We start from the raw sequence: 22373 nt of genomic DNA, 5'->3' as shown, positions 1-22373 counted from the left end.
CGTTAGCAACTTTAGTTTTCCATCTAAAATCCGTCAAAAATCTAACGATTCTCTCTCCTGTGGCACCTGACTAATGACGTGGCTGACAAATTGGAGAGAGAAAGGGCCACTCAAGTCATCACGTGCAAGTCACGTGACTCCATCACCTGCCTTCTTCCCCAACGGTCATCTTGTATTCCGGAACCCTAGAAAAGGGGGGAGAAGCCATTTTCGACCTCTGCAATTCATCGACAAGTAGCAAAATGTTCCAGAACCTGAATGATTATTAGCATAGTGGAAGGAAGATCAATATTCTGGTTCGAACTAATGGGTGGATTCAGCCAAGTCTCATCTTCATCTTCTGCGTCTGAGAGAAAGAGGAGATCGAACAAAATGTGCGATTGCGGTGTTGAATCGCTGCTGGTGACTTCCTGGACTGGAGTGAACCCTGGTAGAAGGTTCTACGGGTGTGGCTTGTACGAGGTACCCAATTTGTATTCTTCTGTTCCTTTTCGTGTTCTTCTTCCTCTATAATTTGTGTCTTTAAGCTCACATGTTTCCATTCGTACAGGTCTATGGCAAGAGGTGTTGCAAGTTCTTTGAGTGGCATGATGATGAGGGTAGTGCAAGGGATAAGAAGGTTATTGCTGGACTGATTAAGAAAATTGAAGAGATGAAGAAGAAAGAAATAATGTTGATGAAGGGTTTAGGGTTGCTGTCAATCATCTCCACTGTAATGTTCATTTTCTTGTTGATTGGTTATGTAAGAATGTAGTTAAAGGAGGGTTGAAGGAGGGTTATGTAAGAATGTAGTTGAAAGAGGGTTTAATCTGCAAGTACTTGCATTCTAAATCTATGAAAGTGTTGCATTTGTATGAAACAAAGGTTTGTTAATGAAAAAACTTCTCAGTTTTCATACTTGCACCATATGATTAAACTCCATGTAAACTGATAAATGAGAGACCTACTTCAAAGTTAAAACATATATATTCATGGAATCATGGAAAATAAATTGAATGGAAAATCCATAGGTCATAGGCCCTGGAACTGGTTCATTACAATTGCAGTGGAACTGGTTCATTACAAATGTAGCAGAACTGGATCATTACAATTGCAGTGGAGCCAGTTCCATCATTACCAAAGAGGCACATATGTCATTAAGATACCAAAAGAGGCTCATAGGCCCTTAAATTGTCATGAACACACCAAAAGAGGCACATAGGCCATTCCATTGTCAACATCATAAGATAACAAAAGAGCCACAAATGCCATAAATCCTGAACCTCATAACAGAACATAATAGGTACAAAGTGTCACATGATTAAACTCAAAAGTGTCACAAAAGAGGCACAAATGCCATAAATCCTGAACCTTATAACAGAACATAATCCTGAACCTTAAATACTAAACTTGTTCATATTTAAATGACAACAAAAGTGGCTCATAGGCCCAGACAATGATACTATCCTATTACATCCTCAAAATCCATCCAACAAAAGTGTCACATGTTCCTACTCCATCTGCTCCTTTCCTTTTCCAGTGTTCATCTTCTTCCTTGCATTTTGTGGTTGTGGTTGCTCACTCTGGGACTGAGAAGGCTGAGTGTAGGTGGTGGAGGCATGCTCTGGCTGTTTGCTTGTGACCCTGGTTGCTGAGAGCTGCTGCCAGGTTCATTGATGCTAAGCTGCCTCTGCCTCTTCTTCCTCTGTTCAGGCTGCAGAGCTTCAGTATTATCCTGAAATACAACCAAGAGAAGACAACATGAAAGAGTTTATCATAATGAAAGTGTTAGACATAATGAAAGTCCTTCTATTGGTCTATACCTTGTTTCCCCCAGTTGGAATGGTCCTCTCAGCTAAAGCTTTCCCCTTACAAGTCCTCCTATTGTGGCCATACTCTCCACACCTTTTGCACTTGACAGTATTATGATGTCTCCTAAGAGTGTTTGGGTTCTTTGGTTCATCATTTGTCTTTCTTCTAGCCTTCTTAGGCCTTCCTGGCTGTCTTCTAACATATGGAGGGTTCAATGGCAAAGCATCGACTTCAGGCCACAATTTAGGTCCATTGTTAGGGAGTATTAGGTATGAGTAGGTTGAAAGGAATGTTGATTTCCTGCATAATTTAACCAAGAGTCATAGTTAATATATTTCATGCATGATGGACAAAAGCTTTCAACTTATATGCAATAAATGAACAATGATCCAATACCTGTAAGCAGTGTCCACAAACATAAATCCTTTGAAATACTGGACCATGCACACCCAATGTGCTCTTGATTATAACACTGCTCCCAGGGTTGCTCCTCACCAACTCAGCAGCATAATTCCTCAAATGTGTGTATTGATCAGTGCATGCACCCTGAATCATCTCAATAGCTTTGACTTTTGCTCTATATGCCTTATGTCTGCTGATGAGAATTCCCCACCTTGTCCTAGCCTCCTCAACCAAACCATACACTTTCATATCAGGTGTGTGCCTCAAAATAGGCATAAATTTCCTTGCCAGCCATAGTCTCCTTGCTTGCCTGTTTGTAGAAGTCCTATAACAAGTATGGTCAGGAGTAAAACTAACAAGTTGCAGTAGGGTCTAGTGGGGGTTTTACTAATCCTCAAGTTAAACGGACAACCCTTCTGACATATCGCTACACATCTCTTCTTGTCATTTTTGTCGATCTTCAAATCCTTCTTCTGTTCTAGAGCAAACTCTTTCACAGCAGTCTTGAAAACATCCTTTGAATTGAAAATTTGACCAAGCTTAAACACAACAGGCTCACCTTCCTCAACACCCTTAAACTTGGGGAACCTCTGGTTGAGGCCTTCCCCTTCACCTTCACTCTCAGATGGACTATCTATGTCCTCTGAGTCACCATCTTCATCAGTGAAGTCAGCAACAGAAACTGGAACTATATTCCTCTGATTCTCCTGCAATTGCTCCCCTTCAAATGTAGGATCTGGAACAGCAACTGCAACCCCAACAAGTGACTCAGCTGGTAACACAGTTGTCCAATCCCAATTCTCTGGATAATCAGTGTCATCTAGTGATACATCAGACAATGTTTCTAATTCTTCCTCCTCATCTGGAAAATAGCTTTCATCAGATTCAGACTCTTCATTTTCAACTCTTCCAGATCCTCTTCTCTCAACTTCCTTTGTAACTTTATTTTTCTGGTTTCCAGTCACAACTTCACTCTCAGGCTCTACCACACTCTCCTCCCTCACAATTTCCACTTCAGGCTCTACAACCACTTCATCAATGACAACCTTGTTGCTTTGTACAGTTTCAATGTGGTCAACAAATATGTCCACTTTAGTTTGTCCTTTCACATCTTCCAAGAAGCACCTAATGTCAGCATCACAATTGAGTGGTCTCATCCCACTTGACCCAACAATAGTAGGGTGCTTATACCACAACCCTTTAAAGTTGGGATACCCCAAATTCTTCACAAGGTTACCCAACTCAATTGATGAAATCTCATCCATATCCCAGTCTTGGAGTACCTTACAATCCCCGTTCACATATGGGTCGGTTGGGTTAAAGGTCATTTTGCCCCCATGGAATACATTAATATCAGGCTTATGAGGCACAGTAGGTCTGAAACCAAAGAAAGCAATAGACAATATTCACAACAACCAACATCACAACATGACAAAAAAAGTAATAATCTATAATGAAAGTGCACAACAACCACAGATTCAACGACATTGAGGTCAGAGAGGGGAATAAAATACTTACATAGCCACATGGTTTGTAGGAAGAGTGTCCCATAAAGCAAAAAGATTAGCCGTGCTCCTCTGAGGGACCACCGTTGTGCTTCTCTCAAGGAACACCGTCGTGCTTCTCTCAGGGACCACCTCCGGTTCCGGTTGACTTCGATTTTCGCTGAGACCACTACCATTATCGTTCTGCAACTTCGTTGGGTTATCCTTCTTCGAGGTTCTCTTCTTTGGAGTCCTCTTCCTTGCCATTTCGATTGTCGTCGTGCTTCTCGCAGGGATCGCCTTGAAACCTCGTTGCCTCCGTCAATGGAGAATGAACACTGCTTCTTTTTTCAGATTGGGGCAATTTTGGCCCCTAGGGTTCAATTTAGGGTGAAGGCAGGTGATGGAGTCACGTGACTTGCACGTGATGACTTGAGTGGCCCTTTCTCTCTCCAATTTGTCAGCCACGTCATTAGTCAGGTGCCACAGGAGAGAGAATCGTTAGATTTTTGACGGATTTTAGATGGAAAACTAAAGTTGCTAACGGAGCTAATAGTCAGGGTTCTAAAGTGCAATTAAATTTTGTGGGGGACTACTAGCACGCAAAAGGTAATCGTGGGGGACCAAAGTTGCTTTTAAGCCAAAAGAAAACTACTATATTGAAATAACACGGACCAAGAATTGTTTTATTCATTTATTTTACAAACAAAAACAGTATACAACTCATGATAATCTCTTTATATCTAATTTGGATTTAAATTGATTAGCAATAAAAAAAAAACAGTATGATGATATAAGTATAAGATTTTGTTTATGAAAAAAAAAAATTTAAGATTTTATCTGCCCGTAAAAAAAAAAATAAGATATAAGATTTTATCTTGTTATTGTGGAGATAGGAAAAGTAATTTGACATTGACATTAAAAGAAAACAACCGTGATCTATTTAAATTAAAAGATAAGGTATTACAATTTAACTTAATCAATTATGATAAAAGGATTCATGTAACAAATTATATAAAAAGTAGTCAATTCAATTTATCCATTTTAAATATAGTATATTTTATGAATCTTTTCTTGATCACTTCCCGTTATGATATATCTCATGACCTTTCTTTTTCTCTTCCACTTCTGGTGGTAAGATTCAATAATATTCCATTCCCATCAAGGAAGGAATGAAGAATGATCAAGTCAACTAAATCATAGAGTAATTTCTCTTAAACGTCTTGTTCTCCAAGAAGTTCTTTGTGTATTCATGCTATGGTACTTCTGGACACATAACTCAGAGAGAATATATCTCAATACCATTCGGATATGATCTTCAGGAATCATATTTAAAAAATTCTACTACGATACTTCCAGACTCGTAGGTTATGAATCTTCAGGATTCATATATTTTTCCAATGAATCTTCAGGATTCATATTTTAGATAATCAACTACGGTACTTCCAGACTCGTAGGTTATGAATCTTCAGGATTCATATATTTTTCCAATGAATCTTCAGGATTCATATTTTAGATAATCAACTACGGTACTTCCAGACTCGTAGGTTATGAATCTTCAGGATTCATATATTTTTTCCAATGAATCTTCCGGATTCATATTTTAGATAATCAATTACGGTACTTATGGACCGTAAGGCTATGAATCTTCTTGATTCATGCAAAATAATTCAATTACAATGCTTCTGGATTGTAAGGCTATGCAAAAATTGGTACTTTTGGATTCATAGATAAATGATTCAAAGAAGAAGGAGAAGAAGGAGGAAGAAAAAAAGAGTTTAAAATTATAACCTTCCACATGGATGTAGTACTTACTCTAGAAGTGATACTTACTCTGCTATTCTTACATGCCTGAAAGAAAAAATGAAATAACTTAGAAATTCTGAAGAGAACTATCGTGCTGATAACGTGTTATGAATAAAGAGTAAGCAAGTGAATAAGGTAGGAGAAGAGAGGAACAAGAGATAGAGAAATAGTGTGATGGAGATACTCTGCTATGTGCAGACTCCCTTGTATTTATATTATTAGGTTTGGAGTGTTGAACAAGTATACATGTGGGTCTGGCCCATTGACTCTTAACTCTGATGGGCATCCATATATTTCATAACATCCACAATTTTAAATAAGAATGAAATATATTGAATAGTTTAAAAATAGACTAATCGTGCACACATTTATTTATATATACCAACAGAATTTTTTTTGCGAATCTGGTACAGTGATATATATCGCTGGGTTTGATATTCAAATTAGGTGCCCTAATAGATTATTTACATGTAATAATTGAAGCTATAATTTTCATATTTTTCCTGAAATAAAAAAGCGGCGGGATTTTTTGGCGAATTAGTTAAAAGGTAAGGCCTTTGTAAAATAAAAGTTTAAAAGTTACCTAGGAAACTAGTAAATGAGTAAATATCCAATTTCAATTTAAGTATTTAAAGTTATTAGGATTAGCCTTCATAAGTTTTAATTGTTGAGCATGTCAATGTTGTTTGAATGACCACTCTAAGAAGAGTCGCTTAATCGACGCTTGGAGGCTCGTCGTCACAACTTCATTGTTGTTGTTTTATCGTCACTGCTTTGTTGCCCAACTTGATTCAATTGGTTCGTGTAACTCAAACTAATTTGTAAGTCTTTTATTTATTTTAAATGATAGTTTATATAGAAATTATGACATTTTCAACTATGGACAACTAAATAGATAAATCCTTATTTCAAACATGAAAAAGGGGAAGAGGCGACGCATGGTACCATCTACAATATTTAAGGAACAAAAGCTTGCAAGATTTATTCAACATATCTTGCCACACTGTTAGAGAAAAATACTGAGAGCAATCAGAACACAGAGAAGCGCCAACGAAGAAGGATATTGCAGTAGAGGAAAAGGGACCATATCATTCATTACTTTTTGTAAGAGTGGAAGAGTATGGAAATAATTTGGTGCCTTTCATTCATCAATAGCAAGAGTATATATACAGGTAAAGTCAACCTAGGAATAAATACAATTACAAGAAATTAGACATAATTACAGGAAGAATATTTTCTATTCTATCACACCCTCGCAGTCGAAGCGGGAGGTTCACTGACGCTGAGACTGGACCGAAAATCATCAAAGAGAACTCGAGGGAGGCCTTTAGTGAAGATGTTTGCAATCTAGTGATGAGAAGGAACATGAATGATGCGTGCCTGACCACGGGTGACCTTCTCTCGAACAAAGTGAATGTCCATCTCAATGTGTTTAGTGCGCTGATGCTGGACAGGATTGCCGGATAAGTAGATAGCACTAACATTATCACAGTAGACTAAGGTAGCCTGAGAAAGAGGAAAGTGAAGCTCCAAAAGCAGGTTGCGTAGCCAACATGATTCGGAAACCACATTAGCCATGCCTCGATACTCAGCCTCAGCACTGGACCGGGAAAGTGTAGGTTGTCTCTTGGACAACCAGGAAATGAGATTGTCGCCGAGAAATACACAGTAACCAGAAGTAGACCGACGGGTGTCGGGACAACCACCCCAATCTGCATCAGTGTAGGAAATAAGCTTCTCGATAGGAGAAGGATAGAGATGCAAGCCAAACTGTAAGGTGCCCTGAACATAGCGTAGGATGCGCTTCAGTGCAAACAAATGCTCTATGCGGGGGGCATGCATGTGAAGACACACCTGCTGAACGACATAAGAGATGTCAGGACGGGTGAATGTAAGATACTGCAAAGCCCTAGCAAGACTCATATATAAAGTAGGATCATCACACAGAGTACCAGCAGAAGTACTGAGTTTCTGCTTGGTGTCAACTGGAGTGGCAGAAGGATTGCACGATGCCATACCGGCACGAGCAATAATGTCACATGCATATGTACTCTAACTGAGAAAAAGTCCACCTGCATGTCTGGTGACAGCAATGCCCAGAAAATAGCTCAATGGTCCCAAATCCTTCATAGCAAACTCAGAGGCAAGAAGGGCCATGATAGATTTACGAAGGTCATGAGAGGAGCTGATGAGGATGATGTCATCAACATAAAGCAGGAGGTAAGCCATGTCAGGGCCTCGTCTGTAGATGAAAAGAGAGTAATCAGAGGTGCTATGCTGAAACCCAATGGTGGAGACATAGTCTGCAAAACGCTGGTACCAAGCACGAGGTGCTTGCTTCAAGCCATAAAGATATTTCCGCAAGCGACACACATAATCAGGATGAGTACGGTCACGGAAACCCAGGGTCTGATGCATGTAGACGGTCTCATGCAGATCACCATGGAGGAATGCATTTTGAACATCTAACTGGTGAATGGGCCAAGACCTGGAGAAGGCAATGGTGAGAACTGTGCGAATGGTCGCAGGTTTCACCACAGGACTAAAGGTCTCATCACAATCAACACCTGCAATTTGTGACCTGCCATCACCTATAAGACGAGCTTTATAACGCTCAAAACAACCATCAGCTTTCGTCTTATGACGAAAAATCCACATGCAGCGAATGATATTAACATCACTAGGACGAGGAACCAAATCCCAAGTTTTATTTCTAATTAAAGCATCAAATTCAGACTGCATTGCGGATTTCCAATTTGGGTCTGAAAGAGCTAGCTTTGGGTTTTTGGGAAGAGGTGATATGGTTGGATCATCAATGGTTACAGAAAGGTTGAAGAGCCTTCTGGGTTTGTAGATACCACGCATTCTGCGAGTGACCATGGTACGGATAGGAGGTACAGGCTGAGTGGGCGAAGGAGGGGAAGATGATAGGGAGTCAGAGGAGGAGGAAGAGGTCGTGGGGAGTTGTTGTGTGGGCACAACGGGAGGCACTACAGGAGTAGGGGTAGAGTCAGGTACGGTGGATGGACTAGTCCACTGGTGAATGATAGAGGGATGTATAGGATCTGAGAAGCAGTCATATGTGGAGTGAGGAGGGGTGGTCATGGTGGCAAAGAGAAATTGGGTCTCATAAAAAATGACATGTCGGAAGATAAGGATCTTTCTGTGCGACAAATCAAAACACTTATAACCTCGGTGATGAAGTGGGTATCCTAGGAAGACACACGGGGAGGAGCGTGGTTGTAACTTGTTAATGGTAGTGGAGGGAACCAAAGGGTAACAAAGACAACCAAAGACGCGAAGATGTGTGTAAGACGGGTCACGATGATACAGAAGTTGAGTGGGAGAGAGATTAGACAGAGTTTTTCGAGGAATGATATTAAGCAGATATGTAGCCATTTGAAGGGCATGATGCCAAAAGGACGGAGGAACAGACGCATGAGCGAGAAGAGTGCGAATCATGTTGTTAATGGTGTGTATTTTACGCTCCGCCTTGCCATTTTGAGATGATGTATGTGGGCAGGAGAAGCGAAAAATAAGACCATTAGCAGTACAATAATCATGAAAAGATTTATTGTCAAATTCTCGCCCATTATCACATTGAAGACATTTTACAGTTTGAGAAAAGTGCGTGCGGATTTGATTTGAAAGAGAAGTGAACATTTCAAAAAATTGAGATTTATGACTTAAAGGAAATGTCCACAAGAAATCTGTAAAATCATCCAAGAATAAAACATAATATCGATGACCGGCGGAAGATAAAACAGGCGAAGTCCATAGATCACTGTGTAAAATGTCAAAAGGCATCACAGTTACATTACTAGAAGAAACAAAGGGCAACCAAATATGTTTGCCCAACACACAAGACTCACAAACGGTGCTAGAATTCAAATGCTCATAATTAATGAACTTATTACTACGAAGAGACTACAAATCAGAAGGACTGGGATGACCAAGGCGGCTGTGCCAGAGACTCTGAGCTAGACCAGCAAATGGAAAAGAGGGAGTGACTGGATATAGGTCGTGTAACACCCCGATTTCGGTGGCGTCACTTTAGTAACCAAAAATCAAGTAAAGCGGAAAAGCAGGTATTTTTTTTTTCATTTTGTTTAAATAAAAAGACTTGTCGAAATAAAGACTCAACCCAATCGCGATTAACAGCGACTAACATACAATATAAGTACAGCCCTCGCTGCAACTAAAAACATCGTCACGAGTGTCCTCAAGTGACGGAAAGTAACTGAAAGTGGTGCCCGCAGGCAAATAAGTGCGACCCATAGTCAAAGTCATAACCTTATAAATACAGTCCTCCAAGAAAGTAAGTCAGCCCAGAACGGCCTCCAAAGGACCTCCTACGTCCGACAAACTCCCTGTGATCCTCATGGAAGAGAACCACACAAAAAGCTAATAGTCGGGGACCTACCCTGCCCCAAAATAAGAAATGAAAATCAGAGCTATGACAACGACACCCGATATACTACACCCCTAACATCGACCCTCATCCGATCCTGCATGAAGTCCGGGTCCACCCCGAAGGCTCAGTAGTAGTCATTTCGCTCCGGGTCCTCCCCGAACGACGAAGCATCACGAAACATTCCGTCAACGGCATCTGACAAAAAGGGCATACATAGCCCCCCACACACAGGTAGCACGCGCAAGGGTCAACTTACGGAATATAGTATAGAGAATACAAGACAACAGGTAAAGTATAAGGGGTATATATATATATATATATATATATATATATATATGTTGTATGTATACATATAAGTTCTACATTGTCTACCCTAAGGTTTATACATAGCATGTTATCAAATCTCTAATACAATTCAATCATCAAAACACATAACGATGTTTATCAACATTAAATCATCAAAACACATAACGATGTTTATCAACATCAAATCATCAAGATCTCAACAAATATAGTTAGAGTGCATGATATGTCAATGCAACGTCAATTCAAAAGGTTCCGGAAGAAGTAGGCTGGGCACGATCGAGTCGGTCCTAACACTGGCATTGTGTCGACCATAACCCTCGGGTGTCACTTACAACCTTGACATAGCCTGATCAGTCCTAACCCTGTGGGTCGACTTTTCCCTCCGCTATGCCTGACATCAACAGGTCGATCCTAACCTTACGGTCGATCATATCCCCCATCGAATGCCCGAGGTACCCGAAGGCATATACTGTACCCGAAGGCATATACTGTATACTGTACCCGAAGGCATATACTGTACCCGAAGGCATATACTGTACCCGAAGGTATATATCGATTCTGCGACAAAAGGCAGATAACTATAAAAAGAGTGCAATCACCCTTGATGACTTCTTGAGTCACCTGACTCATCAAATTTTGATGGTCAAAAACTGCTCAGCGAGCGAAAGAGTATAAGCATACTCAGAAACTTATGAGCTTCCCCAAAACTTCGATTCGGCGACACTTCTCATTTTCCAAAACTAATATCCAAATCCTAGAAGTTCATTTGAGATCCTTAACATTTAATTAAAAGAGTTTGAATGTTGTTTAAAGCATTATGGAATTTCTCATGAAAATATTTTCTTTCCAAAACTATAAGTTCAAAAGATCCCAATATCCCCAAAATCCCATGAGAAGGTCTTGAAACCACAAAAGAAGACAAGAGTCTGAACCTCAGTTCGTCTTGTCGAGATAAACCCTTAAGAATTCGCCACCAACGGGGCATAACTAACCGTTATTCCTCACATTTTGGTACCACGAATAAACGATATAAATTGCACCATATGGTCAGCATATTCCAATAATAATTGCATGTTCCAAAATAATGTGCACAAGTATTCACATAGCCTAAGATTAACCATTTAATCACTTAGCAAGTATGGCATGTGAATCAAGTAATTGCGGTAAAACATAATCCTATCCTATCCACTAGGAAGCAGTAAGACGGAAACCAGTAAACGGCCAAAGCCCCTCAGAAAAAGGAGACACACGCCTCATATTAGTTTCACACGACCAAAGCCTCAAAACATTTTCTCCAGTCAAAGCGATAAAGAAACATAAATAAGCAAGTCGAAATTATCGACGCCTAAAGCATTAGCTAGCAGTGTAAGTTGCCCTTACCTCTAGTTCCTCCAGAATCACAATGTAAGTCACACTCACAAGCTTGCTCAGTCAAGTCCAAGGTTTCCACAAACGAACCTTAGAGCAAACAAAGCAAAAATCAAGCAAAATAAGTCGGTACAATCGAAACAATACTAAATAACGTTAGACAAAGCTCAAGGAGCTTCAGAGTACAACATTTAGGCACGAATGGAAGGGCTTTCCCCGAATGGATGAGTTTTGACTCGATTCAAGTTTTGTACAAAAACACTTTATTCGCTAAAACGTCCATAACTCGAGCTATAGAACTCAGAATGACACGAAACCAGAGCCAAAATTTCGACAACGGAGAGAGCTACGCTATAGCTCAGGTCTTACAGACCAAAAAATTATTTTTGACACTGTACCATATCAAATAAGTTTCGGCCACTATCAAAATAGGGTTTTCCGAACTTTTTCTTCGATCTAATTTAATTCCTAGGTATTCTTAGGCGATATCTAGGCCAGGGAAACTCTCAGAAAAATTATCGGGTCGAAAACTAACACGGGTATTTTGGTCAGTGTTTTTAGCCCGAAAACTCAAAGTCGGAATTTTGAGAAATAAATTTGATGAGCGTGTTCCTAACGACATTTATAACAACTAATCCTACTGACACTGAGCTCAGTCGAGAGTTTTTAATCCAAAGAACGAAGCTTTGGTCAGAAAATGGGTATTTTCACAGAATTGAAGCTCCGCGATGATTCGGCGAGATTCGGCATAAAACGACCGGATATTCATGCTCTTGGGCATGTAGGCAATAAGTTTAGACACTGAAATCAAGTTATTTGGACAGTTTTACAAAAAGCTCAAAACTTTGAGCACATAAAGACATAGAGAAAAGCGACAGAATTGACGATCAGAAGTAAGGAATAGCATCTATACCTCGAGGTCTACGCGTAGCAACTGTCAGTGCGACGATCTGTCAAGAAACGAAGAAACTGTGCTTGAATCCTCTTACTCCCTTTGCTCTCGGCCTGTCCTCTTCAATTGTGAAAACTCAAGTCTGATTCTTCTTGATTTAATTAAGTAGACAAGGCAATGGCACATTTGCACTCTTGCTAGTAGAAAATTAATATGGTGGTGATATTTGATGAAGAAATGGGTGCTGGTAATGAGATGATGATTGTGTTACCGAGAAAGAAAAAGTGGTTGCTTTGTTAAATTGATTGATGAGAAGAAGTGGTGCATCTTGACTTGATAAAATAATTAGTGGTGATCTTCAGCAGGGAAGACGTGAAGGAAGGAGAAAATAAATGAAACTTGGTGATAGGAAGAACATGGTGTGTGTGTGTTGCCAAAGGGAGGAGTAATGGTACCATATGGTGTTGAATTGTTTCTGCCGGAAGGGAAAGAAAAAGAAGAAGATGGGAGTGAAGAGAGTGAACTGAAATCAGAATGGGAGAGTGAGTAAATGAGTGGGTGAGAGATGTCGAGAGTGAGCGAGGATAAGGATGGAGATATAGATATTTTAGGGGAGATATTTTGTAAAGATATTTTGTAAACCGGTATGGATTAATTTAGACACTGGAAGATTTACCTCATAAAGTTTAAGAGAAAAATATAGAGATGATATATTATTATACCAAATATTATGAGGATCTCTATGAAACAATAAAATGCAAATTTAGAGCAAATTAAAATGATCTATAACAAAGAAATAAGTAAAAACTGAGCTAAAGAATATATGTGAGACGATTAGAACAAATATGAAGTTGTCATATTATGCATCGAGTTAAGTATATCTCAATAAAATGTCGATACTTGTTCCAGGTTCATTTAAGTGAGAAAATGGCTTGGACGCAGTCTGCTTCAAAATATGCCGCAAAACTACTTTTTACAATTGATGTCAGATGAGAAAACTTCCTTCTGAAGAAATGTTAGAAACATCGAAAGAAATGGGTGTACGCATGTGGAATCTTCGTTTGAAGCTCCGAATAGAAAAAGTCTTCATCAACAGTTTATTTTAAGGTTCTTGAGCTATCAGAGATTCAGTTTCGGCAAACTTCCGAGAATTGGAATCGGACGTTCGTACATTCTAGGGTTTCGGATCGAAACGCTTGTCATAGAAAGGATTAAGAGAATTTCTAACATTTCTCTGAAGATTTTTGGAATTAGTTTCTATAGTGCTCTTAAGGGTAAATTAATCGTTTACTAACGCTCTTGCCCTAGGCGTAAGCGAATAAGACTCGCGCTATAACTTATATCGACTTAATACTATTCTTAGTTTTTCCCTGAACTTTCTCCTTCATAAATTTATTCAATTCAGTAAACACTTGTCCAGGTTTCCTTCACGATACATCGAAACCTAATCGTGGATAGGGATTTAATTAATTAATTCTATAACTGAAATTTTGGATCTCACAATACTACCCTCCAAAAAGAAAGTTTCGTCCTCGAAACTTAGGGCTCAGTAACAAGCTTCGGATATTATTCCTTGATCTTTTCCTCTAACTCCCATATAGCACCGTCCGTGTCTTTGTTCGAAATAACTTTCACTAAAGCACTCTGCTTTCCCCTCGATTGTTTCACTCTTCTAGCCCCAATGCTTACCGACGGCGTCTCAAAAGACATATCATCTTTCAGCTCTATGTTGTCCGGCTCGACCACTTGCGTCGGGTCTCCGTTGGAAATAATATTGGTTGGCATTCCGTGCAATCGCACAGCCTTAACCACTTGTTCCTTTACTTTCGTTCGTCTGAAATTCTGCTTAAACTCGGTATACCTCTGCCATTCCAGAGTGAATGTTCAACTTGTCCTCGTATTCTTCACTCATGATCCAAAACTTAACTCGATCGCTTTATAACCCCTAGACGAACTATCCCCTTTAACATCAATTTATCAACAACTTATAAGCTAATCTTCATCTTATCATCTAACAATCTATTATTATCATCTCCTTTCTCAAACTTTCCTCACTTAACCCATAAAATCAACTCTCACTTATTCACCAACCACTTTACACTTATCTAAAATCCCTAACACTTCGCACAAATCGGAACTCATCCCCTAGAAGATCAAATCACAATTATGCCTCCATGGACTTAACTAGACATTTTATCATCCGATCCTCCAACCTTCCGAGATTTAACTCTTATCGTAACCGCTAACACCACTAAATATCTTAAGCGTACATGAGTCTCAGCTCACTAGGTCAACCTTAGCCCTAGGATTCTCATTCAACTTAGTAAAATCCACTTGCTAACCCTAGCATGCATCATCGAAATCCATAACAAAGTTCCATTCACTCTTAGACTCTAAGCAACTTGTCCAAATATGATAACTTCAAGTATTCATCTTAATACTAACACTTTCCTTTTTGTAACTTGATCCCCATCTCGTCGATAAACTTCTTAATCTCCCAATCAAATTATGACAAACTTCGAGTCCTACACACTTATGACAAGAATTAATAGACTTAAAACCTAAACCTTTTCCAAGTTTGGACCTCTAATGGCCTTTAATTCTTCAATACTTCTTAAATGAATATCCATTTCTTAAAACTATAACTCCTTCGCAAGAAAACTAATACCTAATGAGAACTTTTCCTCCCAGACTCAACTAATCTTCAATCGAATCAAGTTAATATTACCAATCCTTCTATCAAAGTCCATAGCCAGCTGTGATTCCGAATATCACCCCCTCAATATTAAGTTGATCAGGCCTAATACATCTATGGTGGAAATTTAGAAAAACCCACTAGAACAGTCAATGAGTTCCTATCATCCAGTAGTCACAAATACCCTGATATTAAATCCTCAACGATTCCGCTACGGAACTACACACTCCCAACATCATACGTATACTATCCATAAGGAATCTCTCTGAGATTCATCCTTCAGCTTCTAGCTTCTTTTAAACGCATCGGTGCAAGACTACTCTCTAGGCTTGGCGTGTTATTCTAAACCTCGTGTGCTTCTATAGTTTAAACACGAGTAAAGTCAAATAAAGTCTCAATAGGTGTAATAACTATAAGGTCAAAGCTCAAACAGTATAAGTAAGTTAGGTGTGTTGCATGCGCTACGAGAGTAATGAAGCGTATTATACTAGAATAAGAAAGAATGGTTAGAAGGTTACCATCGTTCTTGCGCTCTCCTCTAGCAAACCCCTCAGCTCCCTCACCGTCCATGGTGTAAACCCTTCCTCTTGCAGCAGGGTGTTTTCCCCTTGCAGTGTTAACAGATGGCTTCCTCTTGGGCACCTTACAATCCACGGCTAGATGCCCCACTCGGTTGCAATTAAAGCATCTTGGTCCAGTTGTTGAGCACTTGTCAGCAAAGTGCCCAGTCTTCCCACACCGGAAACATGTCACATTTTTGTTGCCGGCTTGATTCCCTGCACCTTCAGGAGCAATGGTCATTGGTTTGTACTGTCCTAGGGTAAAACCTTCCCCCATAGGGCGCTGATAAGGCTTCTTTATCTGAAACTTTCCTTTTCCCAAGTTGTCTTGGGAGCTCGACCTCATCGGTCCCCCAATTCCTGCTCTATTCATCCTTCTATTTTTCATCAGCTCCACCTCGGTGGCCTTCTCAGTACCAGGTGCCATCCGGGGGAGCAAGTGTCATGGTGTGCATGGCAGTGGCAATGTCAGTGGGCACAGGTGATGCCGAAGCAGCATAAGCCTGAGGACGCTGACCCAAAATGCCGGGTTGCCGAGGAGGAGCAGACGGATGAGTCCACTGAGAGGTAGGATATGGGCACGGAGGCATGGCCCAAGGAGGCGGAGCCCATCCCCAATGCTGGTACGGGAAGTACTGCGAGTGAGGTAGCATCAGAGGGGAGGAGCCCTGAGAGGTGCCACTGCGGGATCCATGTAACACCCCGATTTCGGTGGCGTCACTTTAGTAACCAAAAGAAAAATAAAAGAGGAAAAAAACGTGAATATTTTTTTTTTCGATATTTGTTTTAAATAAATGAAAGACTTGTCGAATTTAAAGACGTATCGACGAAACATAAACAAGACTAATATACAATATATATACACTCCCCACAGTAACCGGTAAGCAACGTCACGAGTAACCTCCAGTGACGGAAAGTAGTGCCTGACGGCAAATATGTACAACACAAAATATAAGGTAAGTATTCTGATATACAGTCCTCCAAAAGAAAGTAGGTCAGCTCAAAACAGCCCGAAGACCTCCTAATCCGACCAACTCCCTGTGACTCCCGTCAAGAGAACCACACAAAAAGCTATAGGTCGGGGACCTACCCTGCCCCAAAATGAGAAAAACTGAAGATCAGAGCCACGACGCTACTCCTACCCTAATCCCGACTATAGGAGTACTACACACCACTCCCAACTACGCGTCACCATGATCGTCGTCTGAATCTAAATCCAAGACAATCACGTCAATGACGGCATCGGTCCTCGCAGTGGGTCCCACGGGTACTGTACCCGAACCCAAGCCAGCAGCAGCCGCGACGGTGGGTGAGCTAGACTTAGATGAAGCACCTCCTACAGGCAACTCCTCTGAAGGGTCCTCCTCGTCCTCAGATGAAGGTGGCGGTACCACAACTCCAGGGCCACAATGCACGCCTGGTGGTAGGTTGAAGCTAACCGTGTGGCGTCTCAAGACTCCTTGCGTCAGGTTCTCCATTCGGTCCACGTGGTCCTCCATTATTCGCCCCGTGTAAATGACTCGGTGACCTGCGGGGTCGACCACCCAAGAGCCCGGGGTGTCGGTATCAAGCAACTCAAATCTGGTCCCCCCCGTAGGGACGACCATCTCGAACCAGTCGGACATCGACATCATCTGACAAAAAGAGCATACATAGCCCCCCATACACAGGTAGCACGCGCAAGGGTCAACTCAAAGAATTACATAATAGTACATCAAATAGGCAAAAATTAAGTAGTAGCCACATAGGCTTAATTATGAATAACAACATTATAAACTGTATATCCTGCCAAATAAATAAATAACGGTTGCAAGCAATTAACATGTCTCAAAACAACAATAACAAGTAGCAAACACATCCAATAACTAAATCAACATGAATGGTGCATGAAATGCATATGCAAAGGAACAAGATTCATTCCGGAGGGATGGGCACCAACGAGTCAGCCCTAACACCAGCCACGGTGGGACCATTTCTGCTCGGGTGTCTCTTATACCAAACAAAGTGTAGTCAGATCAGCAGTAAACCCGCAGGCCTGCCATTTCCGTCTGCTACCAAGAATCACCGCAGTGTTCTTACATGGAAATCCGGGTCTTATGACCATTTTTGAAATCCAACGAGGTCCGGCATCCCACCGTGTATTAACCTCAATGAGTGCATGAATGCAAGTGGTTAGCCAAACAACGTCTCCGACCTCACTCGTCACGTCGTCACGTGTTCTAGCTAACTAATTGTCTCTAAAAAGAATACCCTAAGGTAAATGTCGATTCTGCGACAAAAGACAATTAATTATAAAAATATCTCATGATGATTTCTCGAATCATCCGACTCATCTCCATCCGATGGTCAAAAACTGCTCAGCGAGCAAAAAGTACCAATGTACTGGGAAACTACCCGTTTCCCGGCTTATCTTCAAGATAGCCCAATAACAAATCAGCTCATCGAGCGAAAGAGCATCAACATACTCATAAACTTATTAATTTTCCTGACTTATCCTTGAGATAGTCGAACAACAAAACTGCTTCTCGAGCAAAGAGTATCAACATACTCGGAAACTCATCAAGTTTCCCCAAACTTGGACTCGGCGACACTTCTCATTTTCCAAAAACTAATATTCATGTCTTAAGCTCTTAATTGAATTTGTAATCATTAATCAAAGGTTTAGAGGTTGTTTAATGTCTTATGAATTTTCCTTGTGAAATAGCTCCCATTTAGTTTTATCTCAAATCTTATAAGTTTCAAAAGATCCCATGATCCCAAATAATTCCCAGAGAAGGTCTCGATCCATCAAAACAATATCAAGGGTCCGAACCTCGGTCCGTCCCATCAAACTTCCTCAAAAACTCACAATAAAGTCTGGCATAACATCCCGTTATCCTCACTCTGCCGAATAACAAATATATGTGTACTTGCATATTCAAAACAGTACAATCCAACAGTCATGGCACATATATCAACACATTGAGGAGTAACCATTTAGCACTTAGCATATAGGGAAAATATCACACATCCTAGATTAACCAGGTTGCATTTAGCATGTGAATCAACCTCAACAACAATCAAGCAATAAAAGATTATCAATTGTCAGCCGTAGCCTCAGAAAACGTTTTTCCCAGTCAAACACAATCAAGTGCATAAACAGTAAATCAAGTCGAATTCGTCGACACCAAAATCATTATCTACTATTCAGTGAGTAGCCCTCACCTGTTGGTTTTCCAGGGTGTTCTTCCAAGTTTCCTTCACAATCCTCCTCTTGAACTTCACAAAGTTCTTCAAACGAACCTTAGGACAAATTCACAGAAATCAAGCACAATGAGTCAGAAACTCAGCAAACACTACGCACTAGGATTACACGAAACATTACAAACTCCGAAGTACGACAATCTAACGCGTTAAGACAAGTTTTCGAAAAACGAAATTTCCTCCCCCCTTGATGGAGCTCTCGGCCACTTTTCATAAATAGGTGGGTCGATTTTTCTTCGATCAAACTTGGTTCCTAGGTTATCATTAGCCGTAACTAAGACGGTTCTAAGCTAAGAAAAATTTTCGGATCAAAAATTGTCGCAGGGGTATTTTGGTCATTATTTTCAGCTCAGAATTTCAAAACTGGATTTTCGGAAAACAAATTGGATGGGGACGTCAACAACGACGTTTATGACAACTAATCCTACTAGCACTAAGCTAAGTCGTGAATTTTTAACGTAAAGAACGAAACTTTACCCAGAAATGGCTCCCGCGGCATTTCGGCGACATTCGGCAAAATGTAATCCGCTAAACACGCTCAGAAGCATGCAGGGAATAAGTTTAGACACTTAAATCAGCTTATTTGGAAAGTTTTACAAAAAGCTCAAAACTTTGAGCACAGAAAGACATAGAAGAAGTCGACAGAAACGACGATCAGAAGAGAGATATGGTAATCCTACCTCGAAGTCTTCGATTAGCAACGATCGGAGCAGCAAACGGGCAAGAATTGGCGAAAATCAAAATCCTCCTCCTCTCTTGGAAGCTCGCGGGTTCAAGGGAAGAAATGGGTAAGTTTTTTGAAATTTTTTTCATTTTCCCGCTATTTATAGTTTTTGGAAAATTTGGAAAAATGACAATTCCGCGATTCCGATTTTTCCTGCGTAATCCTCGGAGAATTCTAAGATAGGTTTTGGCGACAGAATTCCAGAACTCAAAACAGGTTTCTTGGAATTTAATCAAACGATCAAAAGTCGGTGTAAATCGGTTTACCCGAAAAACTACTTTTTGCAGTTGATGTCGGATGAGAAAACTTTGTTCTGAAGAAAGATTCAGAACATCAAGAGAAAAGGGCACACGTGTGTGGAATCTTCGTTTGAATCTCCGAATAGAAAAAGTCTTCATCGTCCGTTGATTTTAGGGTTTCTGAACTACCAGGGTTTCGGTTTCGGCAAACTTCCGAGTATTGGAATTTGGCGTTCGTACATTCCAGGGTTTCGTATCGAAACGCTTGTTATGGAAAGGAATAAGAGAAAGTCTTATATTCCTCTTGAAGATCTTTGGAATTTATTCCCATAGTGTTCCAAGGGTGGAATTAATCTTTCCCTAAGGTTCTTGTCCTAGGTTTAAGCGAGTACTAATCGTGCTATAACTTTTATCGACTTTGTTACAATCCTTAGCTTTTTCCTGAACTTTCTCCTTCACAAATTTATCCCATTCAATAAACACTTGTTCAGGTTTTCCTTTCACGTTACATTAAATTAATCGTGAAAAGGAATTTTATTCGATTTATTCCAAACTTAAAAACTTGGGTCTCACATTACTACCCTCCAAAAAGAAAGTTTCGTCCTCGAAACTTAAGGTTCAGCAAAACGTTCCGGATACTGTTCCTTAATCTTTTCCTTCAGCTCCCATGTTGCATCACCAGTGTCCTTGTTCCATCTAACTTTCACCAACACAATCTCTTTTCCCCTCAACTGTTTATTCCTTGTGTCACCAATGCTAATTGGCGGCGTCTCGAACGACAAGTCATCCTTCAACTCGAGGTCATCAAGTTCGATAACATGCATCGGATCCGCAATATACTTCCTCAGTTGCGACACATGAAACACATCGTGAATGTTGGATAGAAATGGTGGTAGTGCAATCTAATAAGCAACTGGTCCTATACGACGAGTAATCTGGTAAGGTCCAATAAACTTTGGCGTAAGTTTCTTCTACTTAATCGCTCGTCCAACCCCTGTAGTCCGTGTAACTCGCAGAAATACATGATCTCCTTCTTCAAATTCTAGAGGTCTTCGCCTCTGATCGGCATAACTTTTCTGTCTACTTTGAGAAGTCTTCATTTTCTCTCTGATCTGTTTAATCTTCTCTGTTGTCTGTTGCAGAAGTTCTGGTCCAACTAACAAATTCTCCCCATCTTGATACCAACACAATGGTGTTCGACACTTGCGGCCATACAACGCTTCATACGGTGCCATACCTATGCTCGTATGAAAACTGTTGTTGTAAGTGAACTCAATCAATGGCAATAGATTATCCCAACTACCTTTGTTGTCTAACACGCAAGCTCGTAGCAAATCCTCCAATGATTGGATAGTTCTCTCAGTCTGTCCATCAGTCTGTGGGTGGTAAGCAGAACTCAATCTCAACCTTGTTCCCAATGCCTCCTGAAGAGCTCCCCAAAAATGTGAAGTAAATTTTGGGTCTCGGTCAGAAACAATACTAGTCGGTACCCCATGAAGGCGTACGATCTCAGCTATGTAAATCTCCGACAGTTTCTCCACATTATAGGTAATTCTCACAGGTATAAAATGAGCCGACTTGGTTAATCGATCCACTACTACCCATATCGAATCATATCCTTTCTGAGTTCTTGGCAAAGCTACGATAAAATCCATCGATATGTTGTCCCATTTCCATTCTGGTACATCCAAACTTTGTAACATACCCGAAGGTTTCTGATGTTCCACTTTCGCTTTCTGACATGTTAAACACGCAGCTACATACTCGGCCACTTGCCTCTTCATTCCTGGCCACCAAAAATTCATCTTCAAGTCTTGGTACATCTTTTTCATTCCAGGATGAATGCTCAACTTGCTCTTGTGACCTTTGTCCATAATCAACCTCCTCAAATCAGGGTTGTTAGGTACGCAAACTCTATCCTTACACCGCAGGATATTGTCATTTCCTACCTTGAATTCAGGGTCCTTACCCTGAATTACCAAGTTCCTCTTCCCGAGTAGAAATTCATCTTGTAACTGTTGGTCTCGGATTTCTTCCATCAATCCATTTGCGATCCTGATCATACCGAACTTCATTTTTCCCTCGGATGATCTCACGTCTAAGCACAAATCTCTGAATTGCTCCAACAATTGCAGCTCTTTAATCATCATTGACGAGATATGCATCTTCCTACTCAAGGCATCGACAACAACATTAGCCTTTCCAGGATGATATTGTAGAGTAAATTCATAATCCTTGATGAATTCCATCCATCTTCACTGTCTCATGTTCAGCTCCTTCTGGTCAAACAGATATTTCAAACTCTTATGATCACTGAATATAGTGAAAGTGCATCCATATAAGTAATGTCTCCAGATTTTCAGTGCAAATATGATCGCATCTAACTCTAGGTCATGGGTTGGATAATTCTTCTCGTAAGTCTTCAATTGTCGAGAAGCATAAGCTACAA

General features: G+C 40.4%; 1 long non-coding RNA gene across 1 annotated transcript; it reads right to left on the bottom strand.

The window, feature by feature from the left end:
• Positions 1-9638: 9638 nt before the first annotated feature.
• Positions 9639-12997, bottom strand: LOC130735350 (uncharacterized). The gene is made up of 3 exons (XR_009018407.1): positions 12485-12997; positions 11584-11661; positions 9639-10092 (listed from the first exon to the last, which is right to left on the bottom strand). It is a non-coding gene; the product is annotated as an uncharacterized LOC130735350 (long non-coding RNA).
• Between the last annotated feature and the right edge of the window lie 9376 nt (positions 12998-22373).

This window comes from Lotus japonicus, chromosome 2 (assembly GCF_012489685.1).
Source record: "Lotus japonicus ecotype B-129 chromosome 2, LjGifu_v1.2".
NCBI lineage: Eukaryota > Viridiplantae > Streptophyta > Magnoliopsida > Fabales > Fabaceae > Lotus > Lotus japonicus.
The sequence above is the reverse complement of the archived record's forward strand: the minus strand, read 5'-3'. Positions and strand labels throughout refer to the sequence as shown.